This window comes from Staurois parvus, unplaced genomic scaffold (genome assembly GCF_062004578.1).
Source record: "Staurois parvus isolate SC_StPar_1 unplaced genomic scaffold, SC_StPar_1.0 ptg000153l, whole genome shotgun sequence".
Classification (NCBI taxonomy): domain Eukaryota; kingdom Metazoa; phylum Chordata; class Amphibia; order Anura; family Ranidae; genus Staurois; species Staurois parvus.
Window position 1 is genome coordinate 13,693,576 of NW_028317949.1, and position 21,223 is coordinate 13,714,798.

Here is a 21,223-nt window from a genome sequence, read left to right on the forward strand (position 1 = left end):
AGCACCAGCACTGCATGAAAAACAAGAACGCTGGTACTTGCCAATATTCGGAGTGTACCATCCTCAAAAACCAGGTCAGATACGTGTAGTATTTGATTCCAGTGCAAAGCATGAAGGTATTTCCCTTAATGATGTACTTCTCAGCGGACCAGACCTGAACAACACACTTCTTGGAGTCCTTATCAGATTCCGAAGAGAACTTGTTGCAGTAACAGCAGATGTACAGCAGATGTTCTACTGCTTCCTTGTCCGTGAAGACCACAGAGACTACCTGAGGTTCCTATGGTATGAAGACAACGACCTCAACAAAGGTATCATAGAGTATAGGATGGAAGTACATGTGTTTGGGAACAGTCCCTCACCAGCTGTCGCTATCTATAACTTGAGACGAGCAGCGCAGCAAGGTGACAGACACAACCCCGAAGCCAAACAATTTGTTATGAAAAACTTTTATGTAGATGATGGACTTGCTTCCTTCTCCAGTAGTGGAGAAGCCATTGACATTTTGAAAAGCACTAGAGACTTGCTAGCAGACTCTAACATAAGACTGCACAAAGTGGCTTCCAACAACAGCAAAGTAATGGAAGCATTCCCAGCAGAAGACCGTGCAAAAGACCTTAAAGACCTAGATCTAGGTACAGATTCACCACCCCTTCAAAGAAGCTTAGGGCTTAGTTGGGACTTGAAAACTGACAGCTTCACCTTCCGAGTATCAAGGGAAGAGAAGCCTTTCACAAAGCGAGGTGTCTTGTCTACGGTCAACAGTCTTTACGATCCCTTGGGGTTTGTAGCACCCATCACCATGCAAGGCAAAGCTCTTTTGAGAGAGATTACAACTGAGCTAGAACAAAGTGATTGGGACACACCTCTACCTGAAAAGAAAGAAATGCAGTGGAAGTTGTGGAAAGACTCTTTGCTGGAGCTTGAGCGATTTAGCATCCAAAGACCATACGTCTCTGTTTCTTTGTCTGTTACAAAACGAAGAGAGATACACGTGTTTTCAGATGCATCCACTGTGGCTATAGCAGCTGTAGCCTACCTTAGAGTCATAGACACTCAGGGACAAAGCCATGCAGGATTCATCCTGGGAAAGTCCAAACTGGCTCCAAGACCTGCTCACACGGTTCCACGCTTAGAACTTTGTGCTGCTGTCCTAGCTGTGGAGATAGCAGACTTACTCATTGCAGAACTGGACATCGAGATCCATGCAGTGAACTTCTACACAGACAGCAACATTGTTTTAGGTTATATCCACAACGCTTCAAGAAGATTCTACACATACGTGTCAAACAGAGTAACACGTATCAGAAAGTGTACAAGTCCAGAACAGTGGCATCACATCAGTACAGACAAGAACCCTGCTGACCATGGGACTAGACTGGTACCAGCTGCTGTCCTCAAACAGACTAACTGGTTCACAGGTCCATCCTTCTTGACTGGACCAGAAATTGAAGAGACTGATCAGAAAGGAACTTTTCAGCTTGTAGAACCAGACCAAGACAAAGAGGTAAGACCTCTAGTTGCAGTTTACAAGACTCTAACCACCAGAGAAGGTCTTGGCTCATGTAGGTTCGAAAGGTTTTCCAGCTGGAAGTCACTCATCCGTGCCATAGGGAAACTCATCTGCTTGGCCAGATCCTTCAGCAAAACAGCCAGTGTTGACCAGGGTAACAATGACTATCTTGAGCAAGCCAATGTCACCATTATCAGATGTGTTCAGCAGGAAGCCTTCAAGGAAGAAATTCAAGGTCTTCTCAAGAAAGAAGAACTTTCTATACACAGCCCACTCAAAAAGTTGAACCCTGTCCTTGATGAAGATGGAGTGATGAGACTTGGAGGACGTCTACCCGCAGCTGATATGACTATTTTAGAAAAGCATCCCATTGTCATACCCAAGAATCATCACGTTGCCGTTCTTCTGACAAGACATCACCACGAGCAAGTTGCACATCAAGGTCGCCACCTCACTGAAGGAGCAGTCCGCTCAGCTGGATTGTGGATCCTAGGAGGTAAAAGACTAGTCTCCAGCGTGATTAACAAATGTGTAACTTGCAAGAAAATCAGAGGAAAACTTGAAGTCCAGAAGATGTCAGACTTACCTCCAGACAGGCTGGCTTCAGATCCTCCATTCACAAATGTAGGCCTAGACGTTTTTGGTCCTTGGAACATTTCTTCTCGCAAGACCAGAGGAGGCAGTGCAGAGAGCAAACGCTGGGCTGTTCTTTTCTCGTGTATGAGTACCAGAGCAGTTCACATTGAGGTAATTGAGTCTCTATCTACCTCAAGCTTCATCAATGCCTTGAGAAGATTTTTCTCCATTCGAGGACCAGCAAAACAGATTCGTTCTGATTGTGGCACAAACTTTATTGGAGCCTGCAAGGAATTGAAGATCGTTGCAACAGACTCAGAGACAAGTAACTATCTTCAAAATCAAAGATGCACTTGGATCTTCAATCCTCCTCATGCCTCACATATGGGAGGAGCTTGGGAGAGGATGATTGGAGTAGCTCGTCGCATTCTAGATGCAATGCTTCTAAAGATTGGATCTACTCGTCTCACACACGAAGTCTTAACCACGCTAATGGCTGAAGTCATGGCTATCATGAATGCCAGACCTTTGGTCCCAGTGTCTACTGACCCAGAGATGCCAACCGTCTTGACACCAGCAATGTTGCTGACCCAGAAGATGGAGATGGTGACAGCTCCCAACGGGGACTTTGATCTTAAAGACTTGTACACCAAACAATGGAAACAAGTTCAAAGCCTTGCCGATATCTTCTGGAAGAGATGGAGACAGGAGTACCTGATGACCCTTCAACCACGCAAAAAATGGCAAGCCGACAAGCCCAACTTACAAGTTGGAGATGTTGTTCTACTAAAAGACTCTCAGGCCCACAGGAACGAGTGGCCAATTGGACTCATTGTGGGGACTGATGCTAGTAGTGATAGCAGAGTCAGGAAAGTAGAGGTCAGAGTAGTAAAACAGGGCACCCCTAAGGTGTACCTTAGACCCATCACGGAAGTCGTTTTACTCCTTCCAGGAGTTTAATAGTGGCATATCATTATTATGCCAGGTGGGGAGTGTGCTGCCTTGTATTACACAAGGCATTCTTTAGCATTCAGCAGTGTCTGTCCCCTTAAGGCCTGAGACTTCCTGTTTGCTAACTTGGGAGGAAGTGACCTCATCTCTTCAGACTGAAGAAATTCTACAATGCAAGTACATGTGGGATGCTGTTCCCTCTTCATATATGGGCTTGATTAGACCCCCAAAGTCTGTAAGTACCCCTCCTATATACTGAGGAATGTTATGCACATAGCTAGGAAGTTAGATATGTACTCATGTCTGTTTATTCTGTTTGTATTTCAGTTTTACCACATTCGCGCATTTGTTCACATTCGCGCATTTATTCACGCGCATTCTCATTATGTCACATGTTATCAGTAAAAGATCATCGGTTATCAATCATCGACTCTTTACTGTGTGGACATCAAAGGTTATACTGCCTGTAATCCTCTGTAACCCTTTCATAACTGCAGAGAAGGCAGGACAACTAGATTCTGTGAACCTCTTAGATAGAAGGTTGGCAATATGGTAAATATATACTACTAAATGTTAATTTATTGGCACATGAAGCTAAAAAACAGGCTGACAGAAATCGTATGCATTTTAGCTACTCAGACCATGCCCTAATCATAATATGCTATAATTAAAGCCTGAGTGGCCAACCTTCTACCCAAGAGGTTTTCCATTGAGTGGCTTAGTGAGGCTGCAGTCTGAGCACCTATGTTTCTTGTCAGTTGGATTCGGTGAAGAGGAAGAGCACAACTCATTGTCTTGGGTAATTTTCTGAGCCCCTGGTGAACTGAACCTGAACATGTCTGTCTATCCCCATTCCTCAGTAGAGATGAGCTTTGGGTTTGGATTGGTCATGGGTTCATAGCAAACTCAACTCACTTGCTAACACAGTGAAGGCCATATTGCCATAGCAATAAACTACTAATGCATTTCTTGGCCTCTGAATTTAGGTGAGGAGGTTTAGAATGGCCAATAATGGAGGCTTTGCTATATGCCAGACTCTCACTTTAAAAAGACAAAGTTCTGAGCAGCCATGTTAACAATATTTACCGGGGATAGGTGCTGATAAAGTGTCTGGGGAAAATTTGTTATAGGACTTGTAGGCACTAGCAGATCTACTAACGTATATGTAAGCTCTTACTGACTGTCATAGGTAAAAAATGCCATACATCTTGTGGAATTTGGGGGTTGGGAGGGGGAAAAATTTTACATGTTTTTGCTGCTGATGTGTGTCCTGCAGCTTTATCTCATAGACTTTGACCTTGACAAAGGCTATGAAATGAAACACAAAAAAGACTATTTACTAAAATTGAAGAGTGCAAAATCTGGTGGAGCTCTCCATAAAAAACAATTAGCTTCCAGGTTTTAATGCCAAAACTTAAGTGAACAAGCTGGAGTTAGAAGCTGTTTGCCTACCATACACCGCTGCACAAGATTCTGCTTGCAACAGTTTTAGTAAATTTGCCCCATAGTGTGGAGTTAGAACACTCTGATATCATGTTGGGACCACATGCACACACAGCACCAGGAAGGGATGGTGAAAACCTCCCAGGAAGCAAAAGTATGTATTCCTTAGTGCTGGGAGATGGCACACTTTGATGTAAACGGATAATGGTGGTTTTACTGAACGTTTTTCATAAATATTATTAGCGCAGTGAGTCTTTGTTTCCTCTATTATAGATCTATGTCAGAGTGTGTTTGAGTACTGTGCTTTTCACCTTTTCTGGAATCTGTATGGTGTATCATTTTTTAACAACTTATTAATTTAAGGGGTCCAAATCTAAAAGTAAGTATATCACCTTTGGGGTATTCTGGTGGTGTAGATCTGGTACATACTTCACTGAATCAAGTTTACCCAGAAGAAACAACTTGCACTTTGTAGAGGAAGTTTGTTCTTAAGCAGTTTATTGGCACTCCCCTAGTTTAAAAGACTTTTTCAGTCAACACATACTTTTTTGGACAGTCGTGTATTTTTTTTGTGCACAGTTTCTTAGTAGATAGGTATTGTTAATATTTGAACTGACCATTTGTTTTACTGATTGATCATCTGCACAATTTGTTATTTGCTAAGTATTTTCAATATATGCACTGATCATTTATTTATTTGCCTGATTATCACTATACATTTTTGGGATAATGATTTTTACTTATAGTTATTATTATTGTTTAATATTATTTATGACCTGTACATAGTTTTTTTTACTTTTTTGTAAAAACATTGTAATATTTCGGGGCAGTGTGCATCAGCAGAGATGGTTGTTTGTTTTTTTTAAACATGTGACAGAGGGATTTATAAGCATGGGATTTTGGAAAACGGATAGAGCATTAAAAATCTAAAATACCCAGACATGGATTTTTATATCAAAAATCATTTTAAGGACAAATTTCAACACCGAAGGTACTTTTTTTTTCTTTTAAATAGAGTGTTTTCCCCTTTTTACCATTATATTTTTAAGGGCTTTTCATTCTATAGTAAGTAAATACCTGAAGTTTTCAGAACTAAAAAACAGCACATCTTCGCAAGGGCACACAATTATATTTTAAGTTTCCCTATGCACACTTGAGTGCATCCTTTGAAATAACTGCAGTGCAGAAATCTGCAACATATCTGCAAAAATCCCACACTACAGCTCACCTGAAGCTCTGTTTCTTTCTGCATTTCATAAAATTAATGTCACACTGTGAAGTTTTAGCAAAGTTAAAAGAAAAGATAAATAATGCGCTGCACTTTACAAGCTCGAGGCACAGCCAACCAGAATCCATACCAGAGTGGACACTACCTGCATAGTAAAATGTGGAATTTTACTGTGCATGAACGTGAACAAGCCCTAACATTGGGATGATTAGAGTAGATCAGGCAGTTGTTGCTGACAATCCAACCAGGAGCATTTTTTCATAGTTTGAAAAAAAAGAATGGAAGATGCAAAAACAATGTGTACCTACTCCACCTTAGATAACATTATTCACATTCACAGGACCCCTACTCCCACAGATAAGACAAAATTAGGAATACAGGGATTAGTTTTATAATCTTTGCTTAAAACTTTCCAGATGCCGGCCAAGCTTACATTGTTAAAACCTGTAAGGCATTTTTTTTTAACTTAAAAAGTGTTTGTGCTATTATGAACAGATATATAAATATAGGTTTTACACTCTCTCCAATATGCAGATACCAGATAAATGCCTGTCAAGTGCCTTTTTTTAAGGCAAAGGACTATGAACAGTTTCATTGTACTCATCTGACTATTCCATGTCCACCTCAGCTGAACTTTCAGTTATTTAATTGTCTTCACTAAAAACTCCTCAATGCTGTCAGTAGAGCATTTATGAGATTATATATATATATATATATATATATGTAACATTGACCGATGGCCCCATGGCAGTGCTCAGTTCCCTATGCCTTTTTTTGGCACTCATATATTTTTTGGCAATTCTGCATAACCTTTCAAGATGTGCCCCATTTACTTTGATGGGGATCAGGTTTAATTTTGCACATTTCCAACTTTGATAGGTTAGACCATTTTTTTTTTTTTCATGTCCGCAAATGTGCAGATAACGAAAAACCCGTAAGTGAATCACAAAAAAAGTGCAAGTGTAAAACACCACACGAAAAAGTGCACTTAGGGGTGTGCTTTGTCCTTCCCCCGAAGGGGATGGACCACTACCTTGATCCCCCGGGGCACGAAGCTCCTGACAGGGACAAGGTTCCCATTTGGTCCTCCTTGCCAAAAGGCCAGGTGGACCACCATTCCTTGTGGCCAGCCGAAGCCAGCCACTCAGTACTTGGTCAGGGGGCTCTCATGAAGAGAAAACCCCCCAGGGACAGGGGAGGAAGGAACCAAAAGGCCACACATCCTCCCCCTAGACTTCAGGGCAGGCCCGAGGACCCACACCCTCCATCCTATGAGAAAAACACACACATAAGTAAGAAAAAGTGACAAAACGTGGGAGGTGAATAAATTAAATAAATAGAAAATAAAAAAGTGGTCGTGCCAAATAGTGCACAGACCTGTAGCAAAAATTGCCCCGAACTTAGCCAGAAGGCCTGGTCCTGAGGGCGCTGGGCAGATAAAGTTGAAAACACTGTGACCATGTGCCTGTTCACACTGTGGGGTCTCACACCCAGGTGTTACTAAGAGCACCCCTGAGGCGACCACTCAGGGGGCACTGGTTTGCGGGCTTCCTGCCTTCCCGGCCCCTGGCCAGACCGAGGTAGATCCGCTCGAATCAGGAGGTACTGGGTCCCTCTGACGTTCCAAAGGGGAATTACTCCCGGGCCCCAGCTACTACTCGTGGGTACCACGGTTTCTGTTCCCCCCGTAATAACCATCAGGACCCCCATCATACCAGCAGAGGTACTATACAACCAGCCATCCCCGCAAAGCTAGAATGACCGTGGAGCACCCCTGCTGGACACTGATAAGAACAGATACTACACTTGATCTTAGCCAAAAGACCGAGAAGCGATAGGTTAGACAAGTGCCCCACAAACTGATCCCACGCACATTTGAACATCACTACTCCTCATCTCCACAACATTGGGGGAGATGTCCTGTAGCTCACACAAATGAACTGGGTAGGAATGATAAGAGTGTTTGAATTATACTAGATGGCTTCTGTAGGAATCAACAGGTATTTTTTGGTACTCATCAAACAGATTTGACAGCATGCTTTCAATGGTAGATTTAGCAGACCAAAGTGTGAAAATGGACAGTTGATTTGAACGGCTTACAACTATTTGCATACATTTTATAGAGCTTTAAGATCTATATACTTGGAATAATTATAAATGTGATGGTATAATACCACAAAATACATGCTGAAGCTAGAAGAAACTTACAGTGAAAGAAATGTCTACTTATTCTTACAAAATTCCCTCCCATCCTCCTGCCTATCCTACAAATTCTGCCTAACTTGTAATTAAATGTATTTCTGTATTTACCTATTTTCAATCCACTCTGGTCCTGACACATGATCCTGCAGTGTAAGGTAGCACTCAAAAAGGGCTGTGAATTCTGGGAGCCATGATGTCACATATAGGCTTTCATGGCCCAGGCATTGCTGATGCTCCCATCACTTTCCTGCAGCAGCTGGACTGAAGCAGCTTAAAAATATGCAAGTATGCACCTTTTTTAATAAATAAGGTTAGGCAAGATAGGTAGAAGAAGGGGAGGGAATGTTTTAAAGAATAGTCAGAGTTAAGCTAATCTTCCTTTTAAAGCTCTGTGATTAATGTATACAGATGCTTACTATGGACTATACATGTAATAGTACAGTTAATTGTTTGATGTAATGATTATTTTTGTGAAAGAATCGAATCTTCCAGAAATCAACTGAACTAAATGTGTATTTTAAATCTGATCTGAAAACTGATTAAATCATTGTTCGCCTTCTGTGTATTAAACAGTCATTTTCAAAACTCATCTGAAATGCCTGACTCTATGATTGATCATTTATTATTATAGATATGACAAGCATTACAATATTGCACTGATCAAAACTAGTCATGTTACTTCTCTTTTTTTTCGCATTGCATTATACAACTGCTTGCAAACATGCTGTGCCAATTCAATAAATTTAACAGAGGACATTTAGCATATAGTTTAAAAATAAAGGAACTTTAAAAGTGTACATTTTAAATACACTCTCTGTTGGATTGATCAAACCTGGTCCCATCAGCTTATGTAAAACCTAGCTTAAGTAGGGTTCTCAACAGCCAGGTCATAAAACAGATATTTTCAAAGTTCATTCAAATCAAGCATTTATCAGCACATGTGCTCATTCAAAGCCAAAATTTCAGCTCATCAGAAAACTGCACAATAAAAATGTAGGGGGACAATTTTTTTTATTTTATTCATACATCAGTTTAAATCTATATATTTGTATGTGACGCACAACATTCCTTCATGTAGCAGCCTGGGTGTTTTAGATATGATAGATGTCACACCTCTACACTCAACCACCACACATTAAAGCAGATTATATTTTTGACCTGTGTTATTCACCAATCAGATGTGAAACAGCTCAAAAACAGGATTGCTCCTCCATACAATAAGCTGGCCCTAGACAGCTCATTTTTTCTTGTAGCGCCCAGAATGAACAAGAGAAAGTTAATCAAATGATGGTGGAATCTCCACTGCCAGATTTTGTATTCAGAGAGCCACCTGCAGATGTCTGATTATAGTGGTACACTGTACAGTGCTTGCTTATGATAGAATGGAAAGGAGTATAGAAGGCAAGCTGAGTACATCTGTAAGCGCTTTACTCTAAATACATTTTTTATGATAGTAAATGAATATTTCTAAATGTACAACAGTATCATACAGAGTTGTTTTAATCATGGTACTACTGTAGACTTAAGTTTTGAAGGCTATAATGGATATAATGATTACTAAACATGATATAACTTCAAAATAATCTATTTTCACTTCTGTGTATCTAATTGACTCAATTGTCTTTGAACTGTGATGGAACAAGAAGGGGTAGAAATAGGAAGAATTATTTTGTGGGAGGATAGGATGATGATTTTGTGGGAACTTTTGCTGGAAGATGACTTTGTGGGAAGTTCCTGCATTTGGTTATGGATAATTATAGGTTCTGTACAAAACAACACATAAAGACTATGCTGCTTACATATTTTGTCTATTCACTGAGTTTTTTTTTCTCAGAATTTATTTTGAGGCCTGAATTAAAAAACACAATGACTTCTCAGGAGATGAATGGCAAACATAAACAGTAAAATAAGAAATACTACGGCCTCAAACATATTACTGTGTATTTATGGCTTGGAAGATGAATATTTTTATGCAAAAAATATGCATGTTATGCATAAGCTTCAAAGGGTTATGACCTAAATGTTCTAGGTCTGCTGAACACCAGATTTTTTCCAGAAGAATAAATATCTTAGTGGTATAACAAACATGCAAAAAATATATTGTAGAACATTTTAGCTAAAATTTAGGAACATCATCAAAATAATTTAGGCATATTTAAAAAAAAAATAGATCCTACAAAATGCAAATTATTCTTTTGTGCTCCCATGGCAAACTGGTCACAAAAACACGTTCTGAGCAACATATTCAACTTGAGTACAATTGTTACAAACGTATTAGCTTTCATGAGTGATATAATAGTGGTGTAAATTATGACATTTGTTCCCATGCAAAAGAACTATTAAGGTCCTAAACATTCATAATAATGTAAGCCATAGTGATATATTAGTCACATTAATGATAGCTTTGAGATTTGAACATGTCTGAATTATACAACTAGCTGACAATTTTTACCTGGTGGTGATCTTTGGAGAGTAGTAATATTTTAATCATGATCTCCAACCCTCCCCTATGGCTAACCATTTCTTAAAATTCATTATCAGAATTAGGGATGAGCTAACCACACATAGTTTGGTTCACAGGAGGTGTGTTTATTTCATCCAAAAATCTGCTAGACACAAACATAACTCCAAGCCAAATTTAAGTCTAAGGGACCAAAATCTTATTTTTTCAGGTCTTTATCAAGAGCAACATGAAAGCTTTAGTTAAAAAAGGGCATGGGTAGCTGGGAATTATCATGTGGCACATGCACTAATGCAATAAATAAATACCTCTACCCCAATTTATCAGACTATCGCCTACTCTGCTCACTTTTAGGCGATCTCTGAAAACCTGTCTCTTCAGGGAAGCCTATCCTGCCCTCAGCTAATAATGGAATCTTCTACTCTTCCAACCAGTCCATCCCCCACAGTTACTACCTTTTGTACCACTAGCCCCTCCCTCCTAGATTGTAAGCTCCAAGGAGCAGGGCCCTCCTATCCCTCTTGTATTGAACTGAATTGTTACTGTATTGTCCCCCGTTATACTGTAAAGTGCTGAGCAAACTGTTGGCGCTATATAAATCCTGTATAATAATAATAATAATAAATACTGTTTAGCAGGGAGAGAGTATTTTAATTTGGTTTAACCCTTTTGTTGATAGAGCCATTTTTGCATTTTTTTTGCACACATATTTAAAATATAATTTTAGGCTTAAAGATTACACAAAAAGCCCCAAACATTACATATTTTCTGAAAACAGATACCCTATAGAATAAAATAGTGGTAGCTCCAATGTGTTAATGTCATATGATATTACCACAGATGTCTAGGAAATGAAAGATTTCAGTACAAAACACACTAAAGTGAATTTTAGGGCAAACAAGTGCAATACTTTACCCACATTTTTGGTAAAATCTAAAAGATGAGGTTGTGCCGAGTAAATAGATACCCAACATGTCAAACATTAAATTTGTGTGTGCCTATGAAATGCCGACACATTTCAGTATCCTATATTTTCTATAGGCAACTCTTCAAAAGTCACTACAGGTCATCAGTTCAATGTTACAGAGGAGATCTTGAGCTATAATTATTGCTCTCACTCTGGTGTATGTGGTGATATGTAACATGTGTATCGCAATCAATCGTTTCATGCGTAGGCGCCCTGACGTGTGCATTTACATTTGTATGTGTGTATATGTGGGGGCCTTAAAACTTTTTTGGGGTGTTATTTGTTATTTTTTGCAATTCATTTTTTTTTAACTTAACTTTTCTTCATCACATAGGGGACACAAAGTCTATTATGTGATGACTTTTAGGTGAAAGGCCTAAACGACCCTGAATGTCCCCTCTGGGCTACATTGGATGTATTTCAATGCATATTTCATTGTAATACATTTCTCAAAGTGAAAACAGTGACCCAGAAGTGACGTCATGCATGTCACCTTCTGGGTCACAGAAGGAAGGGGAGAAGAGCGAAGGTTTGTCTGCTCTCCTCTATCCCCTTCACCCGCCGGAACCCACCATGTAAGTCCCAGGCCCGCAGATGAGCCAGCAGAGAACAGAATACATGGAGTGAGTGTGCGCACAAGGGAGGCACCATTCCTGGGGGCTGTAGAAGAAAGCAGGCAGCAGAGCAGCAACTCAATTGCTTCGACCTTACAGGCAGGAGTCTGCCTGTCATTTTTATGCACAATCCTGGATAGGGTTAAAGGGCAACATTAAAAATACATAAATCCTTTAATTAATATGCTTGTGGGTGACTTAAATGTGCATGCAAAGTTGTGTACCAGTATGACATACTCTTTTAAAACTGACAGCTGCTAAATGACAGCTGGCATTAGTCAGCAGACAAGGGGTCTGTCATGTACAGGCTGTAGCTTTGCCACCTCTAAATGACAGATCCTCACAGGATTGTTGGCAAACAATTGGGATGGAGTTCCTGAAAATGTCATTAACAATATATGTTTTAATTCTAACAGCATTGGAGAACCGTCCTTTGCAATGCAAGGATGAAATTGTGGTGGCAGGTTGTCATTGGGGCAGACTACATTGTCAGACATTGACATTGCTGGAAGACTCGATTGACATTGAATTTACATGGCAACAACGTTTCTTTCTTTCTTTTTTTTAATAAAAGTATTTTTATTTTAAAAACTAATTAACAAAACAAATATTGCCCACAATGTAAGTCCAATGCCATTTATAGCGTCCAGTGTCCAGTGAAGATCCATGTAATTTATGATGAGCCATTGCTTACAATTTCAAGCAGAAGCCAGCAAGGATCTGTTTATTGGTGGTAGTAATACCACCAGACTCCACTTACATCATCCAGAGGATCACATGAATTGACCAAATATGGCAAATTTGTTTACCTAATCTTCAGCCTGAACATGAAGCTCCTTCCTAATCATAATCATCCTCAAGATACCAACTTGCCATACTGGAAATACAAGCTGATATCCCATAGAAAGAGGGCCACAAGTGCGTGGGTCATATGCCATGGAAGCAAATATGTTTTTCTATATTAGGTATCTGCTTGAAAAATTAAATGAAGTTCCTATAAGTTGCTATACACCTAGAAATAGTCTTTATACTTGCAAACCTCCTGCTGTCTGGGTTGTGGGAAACACAGTTTTAAAAAATATAATGTATGACACCCCCAATAAAAAGTAGACCTAATTATATGATTTTTCTAGATTTCTACCAAATTACCAATAAATAAGGGTTAGAAATGTTGTGAGAGAAGTTGAATTGCTAGTCAAAGGTTTTGGTGGCTACATTATACTCTGGTCAACATGCTAGTCAGTGTATTCAAGATTGAGTGTAGTTTATTTCATTTTCGAATTATTTCTTTAATCCGGTGTCAGTTTTTATAAATCTTAGTAACATATACCTTTAAAAAATGATATATGCTTCACACAATATTAAATATTTGAAGCTATAGCAATAACTCAAGGGCATGTATGCAAGTATTTAATTTACCTCATACCACTGTACTTTAGCACATTGTGTGTTGTTCAGCATTAATTAAAGAAGGAAAAGAAAAGGTAAAATTCAATTTCCTAAGGACACAGTAGTTTCCTTTACTCATCTTTTTGCATTTGTGCAGTATGAAATTACACTGTTCTTAAGACTTTAATTAATTTTACATTTCAGTGATTCTATTTGCCATGTGTTCTGTTTCACTGTTGTGATTCATATTGGCAAAATTGCCATTAAGATAAGCAAACCTACCCATGAGAATGGTAATGTTCCTAACAATTTGTGAAAGTTCAAAGAGTTGGAAATGTGAGATTGGACGGAATGAATCATTTTAATAAGCTGTTCAAGAAAAACATTATCAGTGGTTATATAGTATACTGACTCTCCTCTCCTCCTAAAATACTATCTGCTGTTACATTGCAATTTAAGGTGAGCTCAGTTTTTCACTGACAAACTTTCTATTTTATCCTATGGCAGTTACAGTATACATCAACTTTGAAAATTGAATTTTTTCTTTTTATGTCTCTATAGCCTGTATTTTTCTGTTAGTCATGCTTTCTGTGTAAAATGGTGTACAGTTAGATGCACTGGAATGTGACAGTAGATAACAGAGTACATAATTTGGTTACTAGAAAACTTGGACAAAAAAGATACTTTAACGGGCTATGAAAGGATGAAAAGGGGAAGATTTACGAAAACTGGTTCACTCAGATTCTGGCGCAGCTGAGCATGGTAGCCAATCAGCTTCTAACTTCAATGTTCAATTAACTTTTGGCAATAAAACCTTGAATGTGATTGGTTTCTATGCAGAGCTGCACCAGATTGTGCACCATATAGTTTTAGTAAATAACCCCAAACAAGGAAACAAAATGTATACATTTAATTCTCACCTTCCTCTACAGTGATGTAAAAAGTTCAAAAAATGAAGAGCAGTTACATTTTAAAACATCTCAGCACTGAAAAAAATGAGCAAGAATGTATATTTTTTGTGGAAATTCTTTTCTTTTGTATAGGTTATGTACTAACATCCGCATCTACCTATTCCATATAGACATGGAAGTAATAAGGAATACTACTTCACCTCACTGGAAATTGACAAGAAAAAAAACTGTCACAAACCTAGACAATTCAAAATGATTATATGATGAAAAGATGCATAAACAAAAAATGGTATTAGTGGAATACACAATCCTCTGATGGTGACCATTGCAGTTTACCAGTTCTTAAATGAGGTAGCTGCATTAGTCTTCTTTTTTCAAGTTTCGTTTATTTTATTTTCACCTGGTAATTTGCCAGTAACGCACTTTCTGTCCTAGCAAAGCTCAATCACCACTCTCTATGTATGGAGAAGCAGATTTGTCACCCTAGGCCAGGACTACAAAAACAGTACCTACCCTTCTACTCTTCTCCATAAAATGTAAGACTTTTGTAGTCCACAGAGACACTGGGAGCAGTGTAACTGAACAATTAGAAGAGATAGATAGCACAAGAAGTTATGAGCTCACAAGACTTTTGGCAGGATCAAAATACATTTTTGCACTTATTAACAGATATAAGAAAATACCTTTAATTGCATATTTTACAGATCAAAAATTATAAGATAACAGAAGTTAGTTGTTAGAGTTTACTCACACTTTACATTTCCGGAACAATTCCTTAAGTTTTTGTATCCAAAATTTTACTAGCACAAGAAAACTACATTAAAAAAAAACAGCAAGACTTCAATAGAAGGGAGGGTTTGACAATGCTACAACTCCCAAGAGCCCTTAGCCTTTAGGCATTTTCTAAGTTGCTTCTGGTGAGTCGGAGGCATTGCTGTGTTTGGGCTTGTGAAAATTAAGGAAACAGACAACTCCCCAGTCATCACTGTATGAAGAATAACAAAAAGCAAAGCTGTACATGCTGTGTAAAGCACTACATAAAAATCAATTAACTTCCCACTTTTGAATGGATGCTTATCTATTTCCTTGAATTTATGGCCAGAAATCTGTGAAGCACGTATTACCTGATGAGGATACATAATCCCTCTTAGTTCTGTTGTACATTATACAGTTTACAAAATGGTAGATATCAGCCATCCCTTTTGATAATTCAGTGTATTTCAATAGCTTTTCCATTTTGATTTATGGTGGAAACTGTGTGCTTTATAACTTCTCTTTCTCTGTGCAGTGGAGAAGTTGATTTCAACTCTACTATAATTATTGGACTACTGTATTGAAGCCCCATTGAGACCCCAACTTATATGTCCCAAGAGTCTACAGCAACACACTTGAGGGATGGGTGTCAGAATATGCCATACAAAACTATTAGCCTCACTCCTAGTAACATATACTGCTCAAAAAAATTAAAGGAACACTTTTTTATCAGAGTATAGTGTCAAGTCAATTAAACTCCTGGGACATTGATCTGGTCAGTTAAGTAGTAGAGGCAGTTGGTAATCAGTTTCAGCTGCTTTAGTGTTAATGAAATTAACAAGTACACTAGGTGGGCAATAATGAGATGACCCCCAAAACAGGAATGGTTTTACAGGTGGAGGCCACTGACATTTTTTCCCTACTCATCTTTTCTGACTGTTTTTCACTAGTTTTGCATTTGGCTAGGGTCAGTGTCACTACTGGTAGCATGATGCAATACCTAGACCCTACAGAGGTTGCAGAGGCAGTTCAACTCCTCCAGGATGGCACATCAATATGTGCCATTGCCAGAAAGTTTTCTGTGTCTCTCAGCACAGTCTCAAGAGCATGGAGGAGATTCCAGGAGACAGGCAGTTACCCTAGGAAACTGGACAGGGCCGTAGAAGGTCCTTAACCCATTAGCAGGTCCAGTATCTGCTCCTTTGTGCAAGGAGGAACAGGATGAGCACTGGCAAAATGTCATGTTAGATTAGCACATTTAACCCTTTGATCATCCCTATTAACCCTTTTTTGCCCTGTCACCCAGCCAATGCCATTAGTACAGTGTCAATATATAGAATTTTTCACTGATCACTGTAGTCCTGCCAATAGCGACATCAGATAGCATCAGGGTTAGTTAGTGCCCCTCAGCCAGGGTCAGATAGCATTAGATTGCCAGCACACTATGGCACTCACACTATAGGTCTCTGATCATCGCCATTCCTAGTATAGTGTTTGAACAGATCAATATAATGATCATGAACAGAACTATACCAGTACTTGCTTTGAATAGTGTCCCCAAAATGCAGTGTAACCTGTATCGGCCCCATTTGCTGCCAGCAAATTCAGCTCTTGCCAGACAATTCACATGGAAACCTATCACGGTTTCAGAATTTAAAACTTTTTTGGCCTAACCCTCAACATAGACATTACAAAAAAGAATGAATTGCTGTCATATTGGTCCACAGACCCAATTCATCATATGCCCATGGTCTTCACTGTTACATATATGCCCAACATGGACCAGCAATGTACTGGTACGTTGCTGGACTTTGAGTAGTTACACCGGGATGATGCCTGCAGCTACAGTCATCATCTTGGTATTCTTTTTTTTTTTAGCTGGCGGTCAGCTTTCATGTAAAAGCAATCCTAGTGGCCAATTAGCTGCTGAATTATTTTTACAAGCAGCGGGAAGGGACATCCCTCCACAGTTTTCTTGGGCTCTCCTGTTCCACAGGGGAATCCGAGAATGCAGCCGGCAGATCCACTGGCTGAGTATAGAGCTTCTCAGGGACCAGAATGACTCCAATCATCTCTACGGTCTAACAGACCGTAAGCTACAAGCATTTCATAATTTCCGTTTCACCAGACTTTTACAGCGCCATTTGTAAATAGGGAAAGTATCTGATCACACGGATCTTGGTGAGGTCAGATGATGTAAGGGCAGGGGAGAGATCTAGAGTCTAATAGACCCACGATTTCTCAAGAAAGAATACCTGTCAATGACTATTGCAGTCACAGGGGTTATTTACATTCCCTGTGATAGCAATAAAAAAAATGAAAAGGGACAGTATAAAAATAATAAAACAAATAAAAATAATTTTAAAAAAAGCACCCTTACCCCCCCTCCTGCTTGCACGGGCACCTGCGTTGACCCTGTGGCAGTATGTAAACAGCGGTTGAACCATGCATGTGAAGTATGGCCACAAATGTCAGATCGAGGGAAGTAATTCTAACACTAGATGTCCTGTATAAATATAAATTGGTGACCTGTAAAGGCTTTTAAAGCATTAACTATCGATTTTAAAAATGGACGTACTTTGTTGCCATTGCACCGGTATGTGCAATTTTAAAGCATGTCATGTTTGGGATCTATTTACTCAGAGTAACATCATCTTTTATATTTTAGCAAACAATTGTGCAATATATTGTGTTTTTGTTCATTAAAATTCTAAAGAATTGTATTTTTCCCAAAAGATTTGCATTTGAAAAATCGGTGCGCAAATACCATGTGACGTAAAAAATTTAAACACCCACCATTTTATTCTCTAGGGACCCTGCTTTAAAAAAATATAATGTTTAGGGGTTCAAAGTAATTTTCTAGCAAAAAAAAACAGTTTTTTCATGCAAACATAAATTGTCAGAAATGGCTTGGTCTTCAAGAGTGGGTGATGTGTGGCATAAGCTTCTAATGATTCCCTGAAATGCCAGGATAGTAGAAGAAACCCCTCCAAATGACCCCTTTTTGGAAAGTACTCTAGCATATGCCTGAACAAAGTACTTACTGTCTCAACAGCCCCAAGTAACTAAGTAGTCCCCAACTATTTTAATGATGCTTGTTTAATGTAGACTCAGATTTTATTGATGTTCTTTAGCATAGACTCAGACAAAAGTGTTAGCTCTGGGTTTATAAACTGTGTGGAGAAAAGCATATGCAATGAAAGAACTTAATTTAAAAAAATAATGTCCTTCCACTTATGACAATTTAATTAAATAGCATTTTGTGGCTACATGGACTGCAGTAGAAATATGCAGTGTATACATCAATTAGGCTCATGTTCTGTTTAACTTTTCACACACATGTTTAGTGCAATCACTGTTTATATATGCATATGAGACCTACATGTACAATTGCATTTTTTCTTGAGCAGAACATTTTTTTTCCTTTACACCTTTTTTTTCGTTCAATTTTAATGCTGTCACAATGGATGAACAACATTCCTCGTGATAGCTTGGGCAATGACAGGCACTCTTTAAAAAGAAACAAGGGGTCTAATAGACCCCTGAGCTTTCCTCTGCCCTCCAAGGCTGCTGAAAAACAGAGATTGGTTTAATAAGCTGCTTCCCTGGCTGGTAATAGCCAGGGAAACACTGAAATGGAACTGGAATGAATGAAATCAGTGTTGCTTCAAGTTGCATTTGTCAGAGGTGAGGGAGTAATGGATGTTCCTCCTTCTTCTTTGTGGGAAGCCGGTCTTACTGCTTGCAGTTGTTTTGGGCTCCCTAGTGGAGTGGGAGAGCCCAGGAAACTGGCAGGCAGCAGAGGGAGGCCTTTGAGCTCCCTAAAAGTGATCAGGTGGCTGTAGAACCACTTGGATCAATTTTACTTGAACGCCAGTTCTAAAAAAATGACACAAAGTTTATGGCTGCAAGTGCAGCCATGATCCTGTTATAAACACTTGCTCCCGAGGACAAATTAATGGGAGACCTTTAAAAATAACCAGGGATTGGACTTAACAATATTTTGTTTCTGTGATCCAATTTTACTAAAAAATAGTAATAGTTTAAATGTCCAGTAATGTGTATAGTATGAATTTAATTTTTAAAAAAGTAATAGACAGCAATTAGAAGACTTTGTGATCTGTGTTCAACAAGTTTTCAACAAAACACTGAAATCTGATTGGTTGATGCAATTAAATGCATTTTCATCATCACTGTCATTATTTATTATTTAAGCAATAGAGAATAGGCACGTTTGATGAGAAGCAAAACAATAAAAAAAGTTTACAAAAATTAGGGAAAACCTTGCTATATTTCTACTTATCAAAGAAGTTCATGGTACAGAACAAAACATTTATTGGATTTAGCATTGTCAGGTTTCTGTAATATAACAAGCACAAAGGGCAAATCTCAGTCTAAAATGCTGTAACTTATAACAACCAGATGGTTCAGCATGATTTATTGTTTTGTTAGACAAATCATTTGAGACCATCACTGTTGTTGTGGGTTCCTATATGTCAACTCTGTGTAGAAGTGGCTTATAATTAAGGCATTCTAACAAAATGGGAAAAGGGACTAAAGTTAGATATCAAAACACCAAACTTCAGTTTCTATTGTCATATCTGCCATATTCTCTCTAAGTAAAAACATCCATCACCCAGTTTCTAGCCTTATTTGGACAGCTTGATGTGTGCATGATTTTACATGTCAAGTATGGATGGACATAACACTTCAAAACATGTTGATCAACAGCAGTATGCTGTTCAGAGACAAGCAGTTCACCCTGTCAGTCACCATCGAAAGTTATTTCTGGGCATGTCAAAATTCTACTTAACAAAAATCACATAGCACTTTCTTTCTTTATATATATATATATATATATATATCAAAGTCTGCTTAGGTACTGTATGAATGTTTATCACTTTTATCTCTATGTTTTAGAAGTCAAGCTCATTTTGCAAATGTGTGAATGGGGGTGAATTGTCTAAATCAGTGCCACGGTTAGATATCATAGGGTCCCATACAGCCTACCTGACAGCCCCCCCCCCAGACATGACCAGGGCCTAAGCTTGCCCCCCTCCCCTCAAGCCTGCAGGCAGCCAGAGAAAAAAAGAGGTGTCATGCACAGTGTGCCATGGAAAAATTTAGGAGTGGCAACATTGCTCTAGTTATGGGAAACGGTTTAAAATATGTACAGAGCAACCAATGCGTTTAATGCCATACTTTCTGGCCATACCTTTAACTCAGATACAGTGCAAGCCAACATTTCTAAGATACCCAAGCCGAACTCAGATGACACGCAATGGTCCAATTATAGACCAATCTCCCTTCTTAACGTAGATGTTAAACTCCTAGCTAAAATTCTATCCACTCGCCTCAATACATGTATTGGATCCCTAATCCACAATGATCAGGTCGGCTTCATACCAACCCGACAAGCGGGGGACAACGTCAGACGTGCATCCCTTTTAGCACACTTAGCCAAAACTCGCAATATTCCTGCTTGCTTCTTGTCGTTGGACATACGGAAAGAGTTCGACACTGTCTCATGGCCATACCTACACTATATATTGCGCCGATGGGGTTTTGGCCCGCATTTCTTAACCTGGATCTTTTCTCTCTACCAGGGCCCTTCGGCCAGGATCAAATACTTAGGGCATCGATCTGCTCATTTCCCAATTATGCGTGGCACCAGACAAGGTTGTCCCCTATACCCTCTGCTTTTCGCATTAGCTATAGAACCGCTGGCCCTATTGATTAGGACTGACCCGGATATCCGCGGACTTGAGATAGGAGGCACCACACATAAACTGTGCTTATTTGCAGATGATGTCTTACTTTTTCTCACCTCCCCCTTAACATCCACACCTACTCTTCTTCAGCTACTTGATAGGTTTGGGATGCTCTCGGGCCTCCAAATAAATCCCCAGAAGTCACTTGCACTTAATATTTCGCTCCCACCCAATGAACTTAACCATCTAAAATTGATCCTGCCATTCTCGTGGTCGCAAGACTCTGTTCCCTTTTTGGGTATAAAATTCACCCCGCATATTTCAGGTCTCTATACAGCTAACTACATTCCTATGCTAGCTCGTCTAACGGCACTAATGACTAAATGGTCCTCCCTTCCGTTGGCTTGGCTGGGCAGGATAGCTGTTGTGAAGATGTCGATCCTCCCCAAAATCCTTTACCTTTTCAGAGTTCTCCCTATCCCGGTACCTTCTCACTACCTTTGC

At 39.2% G+C, this 21,223-nt stretch overlaps 1 protein-coding gene and 1 pseudogene across 1 annotated transcript in view; both read right to left on the reverse strand.

The window, feature by feature from the left end:
• LOC149463730 (cadherin-10-like) overlaps positions 1-21,223 on the reverse strand; it is a 590,257-nt gene that overhangs the window by 316,184 nt on the left and 252,850 nt on the right. The gene's annotated exons all lie outside the window — the stretch shown is intronic.
• On the reverse strand, positions 7,386-7,547 carry LOC149463732 (U2 spliceosomal RNA; annotated as a pseudogene).